Raw genomic sequence first — 15,366 nt, forward strand, 5'->3', positions numbered from 1 at the left:
CCTCAGTAACAGCAAACTGCCCACCACTTGCCACCAATGTGAAACCTTCACATCCCTGAACTCTTGTCTCCTTCCATGAACTTTTATTGGAAACAACCATCCTCGATTTCCTCCCAGAATTTAACCTTCCCTTTGTCTCCTCAGACTTTCCTGTAGCTCACCACAGTTTGCTTGCCCCAAATTGCAATTGGTATTCCTGAATAAGCTCATATTTGCTTAAAAACTACATTAATTTTATTTAAAGTCTACCAAGTCTAAGAAAGAAGTCTTGATCGTATTTGATTCCCTGGTTCCAGGTGCCTCCTACACCTCACTCTTTCAGGCCTTGATAATCTACAAAAAAAGAATCAGTGTATCAAAGTTACTTCAAGACTATTATCTTTGGGTTGAAATAAGAAGAATCCTTTATAATAGGAAGGCTTTTTTTTATAAGCAACATATAAAATCTTACTATGACCTGTCGTCACATATAGGACCTTATGTGTCAGAAGATGATTCAAGTTTTATTTTACTTGTATTTGGAAGCCACTCGAGGAATATAAACAAAGGAAGAATACATCTGACTTATGCTATGAGAACCTCTCTGGCTTCTGGATAAACAGTCGAATGCATCATGAGAGAGGAACAGAAAAGTTAGGAGGATGTTGTGATAGTTGAGGTGAGAGGTAATGGAAGCTTCAGCCAGTTTGCATGGCAGAGATGGAGAGCAATGCTAAGAATAAGGATATATTATGAAGGTAGGACTAGCTAGAATTGCCATGTATTACATGCAGGTTATGAATACTGAATGGCTCCCTTATTTTTTCTCCTAACTTTAAAATGCTTATTTGGCATACAAGAAGATATATCAACAATGTGAGAACAATAATCATAATTTTACAGACTTTGAGAGTTCTGGGCTTCTCCCTATAATGGGCCATCTGAAACGTGTGTGTGTGTGTGTGTGTGTGTGTGTGTGTGTGTGTATGTGTAGTCTGCGTCGTCTGTCCGGATATGTTGTATCAGAAGCCATCTGAATGAATTATGTTCAGTTGCCTTGGGCAACCACAAAAATAACTGATTAATTTTATCCTTTGGCCAGGAATGCTGATGGCAGTTGTGAGTAGAACACTTTCTATTTTTTGACTCAGCAATCACATGTGTATTATCCATGCATACTATTTATTGTCTTAAGGTATTTCATGAGTGTTGCCTGCATCTTCTCCCAATTCTCCAGTTGCCTTTTTAAAAATATTTATAATTTATTTATTTATTTATTTGTTTATTTATTTATTTATTTTTGGCTGTGTTGGGTCTTCATTGCTGCATGCAGGCTTTCTCTAGTTGTGGTGAGTGGGGGCTACTCTTCTTTGCAGTTTGCAGGCTTCTCATTGCAGTGGCTTCTCTTGTTGTGGAGCACAGGCTCTAGGCACGCTGGCTTCAGTAGTTGTGGTGCGCAGGCTCTAGAGAGCAGGCTCAGTAGTTGTGGCACACGGGCTTAGTTGCTCCATGGCATGTGGGATCTTCCTGAACCAGGGCTCAAACCTGTGTCCCCTGCATTGGCAGGCAGATTCTTAACCACTGTGCCACCAGGGAAGTCCCTCCAGTTGTCTTTTTTTTTTTAATGTTTTCTTTTACGTTCTTTATTTCAAATTGATATTTTAGAATAGTAATTATCTTTCATAGCAGTGCTCCTGGTCTGATAATACAGCACCCCATTTCTGAATGTAGAGATTTAAGATAAATCAAAATGAACATTAAGGCGTACAAACAGCTACTTTGTCTGCTCTTATTTTTTTTTAAGAACTTTTATTGAGATACAGTTAACATACAATAAACTGCATATATTTAGACTGTACAATTTGGTATTTTTTTTCTTATTAGTAAAGTATATATGGCAATCCCAATCTCCCAATTCATGCCACCCCAACCCTCCCCGCTTTCCCCACTTGGTGTCCATATGCTTGTTCTCTACATCTGGGTCTCTATTTCTGCCTTGCAAACCAGTTGATTTGTACCATTTTTCTAGATTTCGCATATATGTGTTAATATACGATATTTGTTTTTCTCTTTCTGACTCACTTCACTCTGTATGACAGTCTCCAAGTCCATCCATGTCTCCACAAATGTCCCAGTTTCCTTGCTTTTTACAGCTGAGTAATATTCCATTGTATATATGTACCACATCTTCTTTATCCATTCATCTGTTGATGGACATTTAGATTGCTTCCATGTCCTGGCTATTGTAAATAGTGCTGCAACGAACATTGGGGTGCATGTCTTTTTGCATTATGGTGTTCTCTGGGCATATGCCCAGTAGTGGGATTGCTGGGTCATATGCTAACTCTATTTTTAGTTTTGCAAGGAACCTCCATACTGTTCTCCATAGTGGCTGTATCAATTTACATTCCCACCAACAGTGCAGGAAGGTTCCCTTTTCTTCACACCCTCTCCAGCATTTACTGTTTGTAGATTTTGTGATGATGCCCATTCTGACTGGTGTGAGGTGATACCTCATTGTAGTTTTGATTTGCATTTCTCTAATAATTAGTGATGTTGAGCAGCTTTTCATTTGCCTCATTTGCCTGTATGTCTTCTTTGGAGAAATGCCTATTTAGGTCTTCTGCTCATTTTTTGATTGGGTTGTTTGTTTTTTTGATATTGAGCTGGATGAACTGTTTATATATTTTGGAGATGAATCCTTTGTCTGTTGATTCATTTGCAAATATCTTCTCCCATTCTGAGGGCTGTCTTTTCATCTTGCTTATAGTTTCCTTAGCTGTGCAGAAGCTTTGAAGTTTCATTAGGTCCCACTTATTTATTTTTGTTTTTATTTCCATTACTCTAGGGGGTGGATCAAAAAAGATCTTGCTGTGATTTATGTCGAACTGTGTTCTTCCTATGTTTTCCTCAGTTGTCTTTTGTTAGAAGGAGTATGTCAAGACATCTCCCTTACTTTTACCTAGAAGTCACCATAGGCAATGGATGAACATGCATTAACATCCCCAGAGTTTGTTGTCCTGTAATATCAGTACCACTTAGAAAACAGACCTGGGTGTATTTCCTCACATGAACGTGTTCCCTGTTACTAAGTTCTTAATAGAAGAAAGACATTTCTTGAACGATTACTTCTAAATATAGTGAAGTTCTGACTACCTTTTTTTTTTTTAAACACAAGAGTTCTTATATTGCATCAAGATCAAGTATACCATACATTCACTTTATTCTATCATGCCTAGATATATATACTGCTCAGGATTGCATTACTTTCTTAATTCTTTCAGAGATTACTTTTTAACTTTGAAAAAGAGTTTCCAATGTAATTGCAACTTCATATAAATGTCATTTCTTTCAAAATTCTAACAATGGTTACTTAGAATCACAAATCAGCTCTCCATTATTTAATTGGCTAATGTTAATTTTTGTCAAGAATTAATCAGATGTTAATTGAATGCTTCGTTTATAATGTTCAATTTTTTAAATGTTCTGAACATTCATTTTCATCTTCTAAGTATGCCAAGTTTTTAGTATGCACTCCTTTCTTTAGTCTTTCATTAAAGTTCAGAGTTTAAGCACTAGGATTTACAACCAAATTGAATAAATATGTATTTCTGTCCTTAAAAACCTACTTAGCATGTGTTTTATATATATATATATATATATATATTTATACATATAAACTATATAACAATGTACAGTATATGGCCATATCTTACATCTGCTGTCACTCCTTGTAAAGACGAACCAGGCACATTTGCTGTCTCTCAGGGCTAAAGACCTCTCATAATTCAAATCTCAGCTAAAATATCTGATTATCACATATTTCTTCTTGGAGACTAATTTCCTAAGCAGGGGATGGGGCGGCAGGCACATGCTGGTTTAGTCTTCTCTACCTCTCTCCCTCCCTCCCTCCCCCCTTTCTTTCATTTCTATATCACAACCTATCACTGCAAAGTGTCTGGCACATATTATGCCCTCAATAAGTATTTCTTGAATAAGTGAATGTTATTTTATTAATTTTAATTGTGTGTTGAATTGGATGTGATAGTCTGTTATTCATAGGTGAGATTAATTTGTAATTTTCTTAGCTGTGTTGAGTGTACTGTGTATGTATCTTCAAAGCAACTTTGAATCATTTGAAAAATTATATAATAATTCAAAATAATTATTTGTGGCCAGAGATCTTTTTCTGTAAATTACCAGATAGCAAATATTTGTGGCTTTGGAGACCACACGGAGTCTTTAGCATGAAATCATTTCTGCTTTGGTAGCACAAAAGCAGTCATGGACAATACAGAAACAAAGTAGCATGGCTGTGTTTCAATAAAACTTTATTTAAAAAAACAGGCAGTGGGCCAGTAACTAGTTTGTCTGATCTCTGTCTTAAATACTTAAAATGGTGAATTAAAAAAAAATGTAAAGGGAAATAAATTTTATTGTTTATTAACACCATAGACAACCTTCAGATTTTATTACATTTATAAAGATCATCTAGATTAAGACTGTTAAACTAGTCAAATGTGTTTGTCATGGCCATCTCGTACTTATGATTATATCTCCTTAGTAAATTTTATATTTTCTGGAAATGAAAACTATGTAAATAATGCATATATGAATTTATTCAATTCATGTAAGTGGAGTCTAACCCTAAAGAAGGGAAACTGCTGATCTATCACTGTGAAGTTTACTAATCTAGCAATCTACTGACATATTGTACAGATTTGTGTACTTCAGACTTTCAGTTAAATATGTATTACTTTGTTATTGATTTTTGATGAAGGTATGGTTCTTAGTGGCCATTTTAAATACAACTAAGTAAAATACAAAGATAAAAAGAAAAGAAAAGAAAACCTAAAATAAATTTAGTTGGTTAAAGTCACACAACATATATTTATATATGTGTGTGTATATATATATACACACACACACACATTTGCATGTTTCCTTTTCTTTTAAAACATTTAAATCTAGGTGCAAGCCCAAAATATTTCTTTACAAATTTAAAAACATAGCAATCTATTTCTCCAATTACATTAAAATGAACCATCAGAATACATACTAATAATGAACCCCCTAAAAATTAGCTTTTTTCTTTTGAGGAATAATTCAGGTTTTTGTAAGCCCCTTTTATTTGCCCTGAAAATGTAAGTCAGATGTTGTTAGAGAAAATACAAAAAATATGTTATGTTTTAATCATCCTCAACCCAGCTATTCCTAGTAGCTAATGTAAAAGTTAGATTCAATAGTAGAAAATCTTATTGCACACATGGAAACAATTGTATTACTACTTTTGCTAATTGCAATGGATTTTTTCCTCTGGGAAGTACTAATTCTCAAGAGAAATATAGCATTTCTTCTAATGTTGAGAGACTCTTAGGTTCATGCTGAAGGACTTGAATTCTGGAGCCAGACTTCCTGGGTCCAACTGGTGGTTTGACTTTGAGCAAAATTCTTAAACTTTCTGTGACACAATGTTTAAGCTTAAAGTCAGGAAAAACAAGAGCACTGTAGCTATCTTATCATTTTGTGACAATTTAATGTAAATCACAAGAAACTTCATAAATATTTGCTTCCTTGTTTTTCCTTAAAATGTATTGGTGTGTGTGTATTAGAGAATTAAGTGTTTGTCCCATTTACATTTGAGGAACAGGGAGCCTTGCATATTACCAATGCTGGGTACAGTTATTGCACCAAGGTAGACCACTCAGGTGCTACCTACAAACCTGGTCAGGTCCCAGGAAAGTGTTTGAAACCTCTTCTCTATGTCCTTGGAGAAAGGTAACCACACAGGATTACATGAAGGGTTGTGAGTGCTACAGGCAACATGGGAGCGGGGCAATGGTTTGGACTTCACGGAGTCTTTGTGCAGTGAAAGTGCTTATATAAGAAGACGTAGTAGCTACCTTGTGAAATCATTTCTTTCAGGTAGCATAATAATAACACACAGTTAGTCTATTCCTAGTACTGCCAAGCACCTATTTTCCTGCTTCTCTTTTTGTTTCAAGTTGGGGATCCCTACGAATTCCTAGGTTGGCTCATTATTCACAACAGTTACACCCAAAACCTGAACAACTGGTGATATTACAAGATCTATATGACTAAATAGCATGACTAACTCTGTACCAATTCCTTACTTCTTCAACTTTGGCAACCAAACTACCATTGATTACTAGAACAATATACTTTTACTTCTTAAAACATTCATTAAAATAGAATTTTGTTTCCAAAAATTAAATATTTAAATGTAGCTTTAATTTATTGTATTTATAAGTTAAATTTTTAAAATTTATATTTTATATTTATATATATAATGTATACATATGATTAAAATGTAAATTATATATAATTTATATTTATAATTTTAAATTTTATGTTTATGGAATATAAATTATTTGTTTTGCAGATGATTTTGAATATTTTGGAATAAAAACTTGAAATTAATCCTTTGTTTACTTTTTCAGTGTTTACATTTCATTTAATTTTGATTTGTATGAAAACACATTATTCTTATGAGCACTTTGGATATAATTACATTTTGCTTTTTAATTATTTTATTTCTATCAAATTAAATAAAAATCTTGGTAACAATATAATTATTGACATTGCTGAAATTCAGGCATAAAATAAATTATATTGAATAAATATTTAATAATTTATTCTATGCATATCTCTATTTTCTTTCTCATCCAAACACTGCTATCCCATAAATAAAACCCTGAGATATGAGTAAAAATAAAACCATTCGGACATCTTAGCTTTATGTGTTTTTCAGTTTTACTCTTATAAAAGTGAATTTGTAAAGGAAGGAGAATAGAACATATTTTTCTTACAATGTTTTGGCCTCATTTATCACTTGTAAGTATACTGATACGTGATGTACGCGTGCCTCTTCTTGTCCCCCAGCCTGAGTAATTGTTAGTGGCTGTCTGCGTGATCTGTCTTCCTCTCCCAACTACTTCATGTTCTCTCGGCCTCACTTCAACTACTGGCATCCCGACTCTGCCGTGCTGTTTTCTATCAAAGTTCTTCTCTTTTCATTGCCACGTTGTCTCTCCTCTGCCTTTCCCTGGTAACCACTTTCCTCCTCACCTCTTCTTGTCAGTAAGCTTCTACAAATTAGGGGAAATTAAAATGTGAACTTTAAAGAAACACTGGTTGACTGTGTCTTATATGACTGTATTTGTTTCTTCTGAAATCCCTGAAATAAAATGAAACCCTCTAAGTAGGCAACTACCAGCGGCTTTGTTGTTTCCAACTGTGACTAAGTATCCATCATTTGACCAGACACCAAGTCAGCCATCAATGGAGATGTGCGATTTTAATGATATTTATGAGCTTGTAAGAGCATCCTTTATGACGAGATTAATTGACCTGATGGCTCCTAAAATGAGATCCACTCAACATAACAGACAGATAATCCCAGGAAGAAGGCAAACGCCTCCCTTGAGATCAACCTTCCAAAGCCTTGAAAGACCAGTTTCTAAAGAAAGGATTAAAAAATTACTTCCTGTTATCCATTTGATCCATAATACAGATGCTGAGAGGGTGGCTGAGTGGGTCGGAAGGAGTAAATTGTACTTAACATTTAGGTCATGTAGAGACTGGTACAGGTCATACAATTTTGTAAATTATTTGGGATTAATTAGCCTACTTATGGCCTAGTCACAAGTTTACCCATCCCCTGAGTGATTAAGTTGCACCCTTTTCTACCACCAATGTATTCTTTCACTGAAGCATCTCAATATGCTCAAAAATTTTAACTGAGCGTGGAGGACTCAGTAGTTTCTTCTTTCTATAAATATAAAAAACAGTACATTTTCAAATGTGTCTACGAGCTATAAAGTAGGGACTATTAAATTGAATCTATCAGTGTTAGGAGAAGGTGACATAATTGAAGCATATGGTTTTCAGGCCTGAGTTTGCCATGTATTAACTGTGTGGCCTTGTGCAAAATGTTTTAACTCTCTGATTCTTAATTTGCTCAGCCTTTAAATGGGAATGATAACAATATTTGCCTGCTTTCACTTACAATGATATGGTAAATACTCAAAGAAATTAAAATACAAAATCATTGTAAAAATGTGACTAATAGACTCTGGCATGCAAGGTGTTCGGGATGGATTGTCCTAGAGTAATTTTTATCTGTCACATACACTAGGAGATAACAACTGCTATCTTTATCTCTTTAATGCATAACTCAGGTCCGAGGATGTAGAGAGTACTCAATACCTGATATAAGGTAGTCTTAGATAATCAAATATGACCAAGTCCAAAAAAATGTGTCATTGAGACTCGTATGCTATTCATCAAAAATTGAATGAGTAGTATATGCTGAAAATTTAGCTAGCTGTTTGGAGGACCAAATAAAATAAAATAAACATAATTTTGTGATTAGTAGTTATAAGTGAAGTGGCACAAATTGCTATAAGTGAAATACCCTGAGAGCACAAAAGTTGGATTCCCCTCAGTTTACCAAGGAGTTAGAGGGTGAGGGACAGATAACGTGAGGGATATTTTGACTCTTTAGTGTTGATGGTGAAATATGTGTCTTGTCTCTTGTGAGTGAGATGCTCTAAGGCAGCTGAATAGCAGGTACAAAGGACCAGAGGGAAGAAGGGGAGAGGCATATTTGAGGATCTTCAGAGACTTTCATATGCATTTCTACATCAAGGGAAAGTGACATTGATATTTATATTCCTATCATACAGAGCTTTCTTCACTTTGGGTAGAATGGTAAAATACAAAGTATGTAAGGGAGGACCACACAGTGTGAATTCCTGATGCTAAAGATTGGAGTTTTATGTTGGATGAAAAAGGAGGCTTTGGGAATTGTTTTAATCAAAATTATGTTTTAGAAAGAAAGCATATTTAGAAAGACTAAGTCATGAAGAATGAAGTGGAAGAATGGAGACCAGTTAATAGGTTTTGTAGAAATCCAAGTGAGAGAGGGATAAGAGTTCCAGGAAGGTGTGGGGGAGAGAAGGAAACAGCTCAATTAGACATTGGTGATGGAGAGGTAGGTTCTGAATTTTCAGTGTGAGTACATGATGATATTTATTTAAATAAAAATTTCAAAATGAGGACTGAGTTGGATGGGAGTAAAAATGGGTTTTGCATTATGATTTTCAAGTGTTTTAATGACAAATGACAATCTCCAAGAAGGATGTGAAGATGCTTGGTTTCTGTATAGATATCTGGGCTGGGGATAAAGACTCAGAAATGTTTACGACACAGGAGAGAGCTGAATCAATGGGGTGAATGAGATAACCTGGGAAGTCCTTGGATACAAACAAGAAGGAGTCGGCCCTAGGAAACCTGTAGGACTCCAAGATGCATGGAGGAGGAGGAGGAAAAGTCTTGGGCAGTGAAGCAACGGTAAGTAGGTAGACAAAGCTGTTTTGGCAATTCCGGTCTGACCTGAAAATCATTTTGTCTTTCTGATTGATTATGTTCTATCTTTACATTATTTATTTTCTACGAAAAATTCTAGAAGGGAATTCCCCAGAGGTCCAGTGGTTAGGACACTGCCTTTCACTGCTGAGGGCTTGGGTTCAATCCCTCGTCCCTGGTTGAGGAACTAAGATTCCACATGACACAGTGTGGCTACAAATAATAATAATAATAATAATAAAATAAAAATACACCAGCGCAGGTATAAAAAATATATTAAAAAAAAGAAAAATTCTAGATATTCATCCTAAACTAATTGGACAATTTGTGTCTGTACCCTAGGTGAAAACTAGATCCCCACTGAAATGCTCAACATTAATTGTCTTGGGAATTATTTTTTTTAATAAAAGAATCAAATATAAGGTGCATGAATAAAAAGAAATATTTTTTAAAAGGATACAATATTCTTGTGATGATTTCTTCACATGCACCCATATGCTATTCAGGAAAGAATGTGTTAAAATTGCATCTGAAATTACAATATGATTACTTTACAGAGTGTGCTCTCAGGTTGTGAAGGAAGCTAAAAGATAACATCTGTGCTCAATAAGCATTTCCACAAACCATCCAGTAAGTGCCAAAATGCTTATATAGCAGTGTGAGAAATCAAGGTTATTTACTTCCTTGCTAATTCTTTGTTATGCATGTCTCTTCCTCTCAGCCCCACAGATTTTTTTCTTGCCTGTTTTGCCAGCTTTTCCGATCCCAGATTGAAGATTTTTGGTTCCTAAATCCCCTCATAATTTAAGCTCTATTAATTCTGTAACCATGTGGACACTTTTGGCTTCAAATAACAGAAAACCTGAGTAAAATGGCCTTCCTGTTACTATAAGCTTTAGTATCTGACATAACAAGAAATCCGGACAGAGGCGATTCCAGGGTTGGTTAACTTAGTCTCAACAGTGTCACCAAGTGTACGAACTCTGTCCTCTGCCTCACTCTCCTGTGTTGGAAAGGCTTTGAGCAAATCAGAAAGAGTATTTAAGACAATCGGCTTTACCATGTAAGGGTGACTCCACAGTTCAGCCATCATCAGAAGAGGGGTCCATGAAAGAGTATTTAAGACTGTTTCCTTTACTATGTAAAGGTAACTCCACAGTTGAACCGTGACCAGAAGAGAAGTCCAACCTCCTGTGCTCCTTGTATTAAGTGTGAGCCTTTCCTTTTCAGGGGACCCCGAGTAGAATTCCCTCATAGCCTACTGACCAGAATTGGGTCATATATCCTTTCCTACACTAATCACAGGCAAGGGAGAGACACGATGGCTGAGATTTATTGATATTTGCTGCTTGGAGCTGGAGAGAAGTTCAAAGCTGTCTATGGTCTGAAGGTTTGTGTCCCCTCAAAATTCATATGTTGACATGCTGATTAGGAGGTGAGGCCTTTGGGAGGTGATTAGGTCATGAGAGTGGAGCCTTCCTGAATGGGATTACTGCTCTTATATTAATATAAGTGATCCTACAAAGCTTGATAGGTAGCTCCTCCCACCGTATAAGGATGCAGGAGAATTCAGTTACCTGGTAGAAAGCCTTCACCTGTCAGTACTGGCTCCCTGATCTTGGACTTCCAGTCTCTAAAATAAATTTCTGTTGTTTATAAGCTAACCCGTCTGTGGTACTTTGTTATAGCAACCCGAATGAACTAAGATATCCAAGAAATTGCCTAATACTTCAATTACAGGGGACAAGAGGAAGAGGAAACCCTTTTTAATTAGAAATTACATTATGTAACATCTCTCTCTCTCTCTTTTTTACTTCTGCAGCAGTTCAAATTTCTCCTTCCCCTCTTAAACTTGAATCCTGAGGGTAGATCGAATTCATATCAAATTGGTCACAGAGTCTATTCATATTATTTATTTCACCAGCAAGTTTTTAAACATCTGGTTTAGCCAACTCAGGCTTTTATAGATTTCACCTTTCTCATTTCCTGAAGATGTTCACACTGTTGGGTAATTATATTTTAAAAAGACAGTGTTTACTTCTCATTCAGTTCCTTCCTGTAAATATTTTTCAGCAAAAAAAAAAATTGAGATCTAGGGTTTGTAGGATATGTCCTCTTTATACTGAGTATTTGTATTTTGAATACAATTTGCCAAATAAAAAAATGTGAAGTCATCATGAAATTAACTACTTGCTGCCTGTCTAGAAAAGTTTATCCTGTTACGTCTTCAATAATGTGTCAGTGATGAGTGATACTACAGTGTACACATTTTTACAAACAATTCGCTTCTTAATACAGGAGTTCTTAAATTTTAGTTATGTCTCATAATCATTATTTAAACCTGCATTATCATGACAGAATGGAAATATTGTGGTCTTTATACAATAAATACGGCCCTTTATCCCCTCACACTTGGGCATGTCCCATGTCATGCTAGCATCTGCTAGCATTGCTAGTGAGCCTGAAAACATTCACTAATACATTATCCTTGCAGTAATTACTAAGTCACAAACTGTTAGCCATCACAGGATGCAATGCTATATGAAATATGCCCTAGAGTTACTAAGTATTCACTTAGGAGACAATAATATGAGGTCATCTTTCTTAGTTTGACATATGAAGCACCATGTAATTTGGCTTATTCTACATTTCTAGTCTCGTCAACCACCATTTCCCTGAACAACAGCCCCTTGGAACCTCTCCCTGCTCTTGAAAGGTAGAGACTCTGCCATAGCTTGGTGGCTTTGTATATGGTTTTCCGCATACATAGAAGACACGTGTCTCTTCCCGTCCCAAGAGCACCATTCCCCTGTCACTCCAACACGCAGAAGCACACTGTATACCCCAACCCACAGCTAAAACTCCATCTTTCTACCTCTGTCTATGTCTCTCTCCCTCTTACTCTCTCTCTCTGACAAACTCTCACACACACACACACAGATACACACATACATATTCCCCCGAACTCCCCTATCAATTCAAGTTTCCATGACTCAGCCTCTCGCAGTGGAATTATAATATTTCATTTTTTGGTGGGTTCTCATCATTTTTTTTCAGACTGGAAATGTTCCATGTTAAATTGAATTTTTCCAGGGTCTGGCCCAAAACTCTCTTCCTTCCAAGTCTCTCAGTTACAACCATGTTAGCCCTCCAACATCTTCAAAACTTATTTCTCTCGAGGTCTCTACATTTACCCCCAATACTTAGCCCCTTCTTGTCTTCATTTCTTCCCATATATGTCAAATATTTCATGATCCGCCACTTAACCAGCTTTTGGCTGGTGTCCATAACTCAATAAAATCCTTACTCTTTCCAATATATCGAGAAAACTCCCTGACTCAACCTGATCATTCATGTTCTTCTTGCTTAGACCTTAGCTACTAATATTGTACCTGGGAAAAATCATATTTTAATGTATTATTAATTTCTAGTTTCTAATGGTCACTGAGGCTCCAAGAAGCCAACAAAACTGGCTCCTCCCTTCCTGGCCAGGATAGTTAATTAAAAACAGGATTACATTCTGTGACAATGGTGACCATTAATGCCCTCATTAAAGATCTAAAGGAGGCAGGGGTCATCATGTCTATCACATCTTCATTTCATTTGCCAGTCTGGTTCCTGCAATACTAGGTGATCCTGGGGAATGGCTGTGGAATATTTCAGACTCATCCAAATGTACTCTTTTCCATTGCAAGAGAATCTGAAGAAAGAGGATCTGAACTAGTTCTCATGCACATGGAACTGAAAATAATGCACATTAACTGTAATGTCTCAGTGCTATGTTTGCTCTGTCCTCTATCACAATATAGTCTGAAAATATCTGGACCATCTGGACATCCGTACAGAACATCAGGCATGGATGATATCTTCCTCTTCTGGCAGGATGTACATGGGAGGCTTGTATGATGGAAACTTTGCTAAGAAACATGTCCTGTAGCGGGTGGAAAATACAGTTTTTAGAGATCCCATGGGCAGGAGCATGTTAGAATATTGCTGCTGAAGGTAAAAATAAATCACTGTATTTTTCTTGTTATTCTACAAAGAAGTATGAAAAATACTTGGTATTGCTCCTAGCTCCTAGGAGCAATCCAATCAACACCTAGGAATACTGTGCAGGATAATATAACAAGTGAAATGGAATCTTGCCTTCTTTGAACAAGGCCCAGAGAAAAAAATAAATTCTATGGCCTGCTCCTTAGAACATACAATCTGAAAACTCCACGGTGATAGATGTGTCAATAGTTAAAAAAGAAGCAGTGTGGTTTGTGGCAAGTTTGAGGGGGAGAACCACAATGTGGACAGCGATTTTCTGGAGTAGAGCCAACTAACCTGCAGCAGAAAACTACATGCCTTTTGAAAAAAAGCATGCTACTGTAACTTGGTAAGAGACTGAACACTCAACCATGGATTCCAGGAGACCATGCATCCAATTGCTTACCTAAGCTGGGTCCTGTTGGCCCTGGAGGTGACAGTGGTGGGTGGACACAGAAATGATTCATCACCAGATAAAAATGGCATATCCAGGATTAAGCAAGACCAGAGGGCACAGACAAGATGCGTGAGATGATCACCTAGAACTCACTTCACCCACCATGTTGCACAAGAACCTCATCTTCATCTCACACCTGGGGTAATGTGGGATGACCATTTGAAGGAGGAGGGAAAATCCTATCCTCCTCTCAACATGGATGGATTGATTTGGTAAGTGGTGCAATCTATAAAAAATGGAGGGGAAATTTATTTCAGTTTCATTCAGGGGTGGACTTGAAAGATAGTAGCAAGGGAAAAAAAATTCCAATGAACATAATTTCAGGCAGTGTACCTGGTCAACTATTTTGTATAGAATGAAAAGAAATCCAAGGTTAGGGTATATATTGATTTTGTGAAAATTGAACAATGGTGTGTCTGGCAGATCAGGAAGGTAAAGGATTGGAAGATAAGAGTCAAAAGTACATGAGCTGGAAGCGTGTGAATTAAGACATGAGATTGAGCAGGAAGATAGGTGACACGGAAGACCTCTGAATCACACATTACTGCCCATCAAAAAGTATCCTCTACAGAAGTGAAAACAAATAACCAAGTAGAAAAAAAAATGACTATTCAGTTGATATTAACCATACATTGTTCACAAGTCACTCTAGTACCAGCATAATGGACACATAGACAAAGTGGCCACAAAGAACGAGATAAAAGTTATGCATGGGCTCAATAGCAGGGACTTCCATTTACCAAGGCTGATCTAGCTACTGTTGCTTCTTGTCCACACGACCTCAGCCAGGACCACCATCCTGAAGACTGTGAAATACCTCCTCCACGGTCCTGAAATCATACACAACATAACCTCCGACTAGGGAAACCACTTTATAGAGAAAGAGGTGCAAGAGAGAGCCCATGACCATGGAATTCACTGGGGGCATTGAGTATACACCATCCAGAAGCTGTCAGGGTGATACAGCATTGGGAATGTTAAAATTCAGCGGAAGAACTCATTCAAAGGTGATATCTTATGAGGTGGGGGTGCCGTCCCCCAAGGTGTATTAAATCAAAGTACTCCTTGTGTCTACATATTCCCACTAAGTGGAATGTGTGAGTCTGAGAACTAAGGGTTGAAGCAAGAAGTGGTCCTGCTTAAAATCACTCTCATTGATCTACTGGAAGACTTTGACTTACTGTGGCTCTGAACTCTATAGGGTTAGAGATCTTGGTCCCTAAATTAAAGGAGATGAAACTCTCTCCGAGTAACAAGGCAAAATTCCCATTGACGTAGGCCTACAGTTGTTACCATGGATTTTTGAGCACCTGATGTTCAAGGAACCAGATGGCAAGAAGAGGAGTTTTAGCCTTGTCAGTGGTAATCGACCATGGTAACAGAAGAAGGTTTGGCTTCTATGACACATCATCTGTAGGTAGGAATATGTGTGGAAATCAGGTGACTCTCTTGAGTATGAGGCTCAGAACTTTCATGAATGTGAGATTTAATCATACCATCAGGTACCA

Source organism: Hippopotamus amphibius, chromosome 14 (assembly GCF_030028045.1).
Source record: "Hippopotamus amphibius kiboko isolate mHipAmp2 chromosome 14, mHipAmp2.hap2, whole genome shotgun sequence".
NCBI lineage: Eukaryota > Metazoa > Chordata > Mammalia > Artiodactyla > Hippopotamidae > Hippopotamus > Hippopotamus amphibius.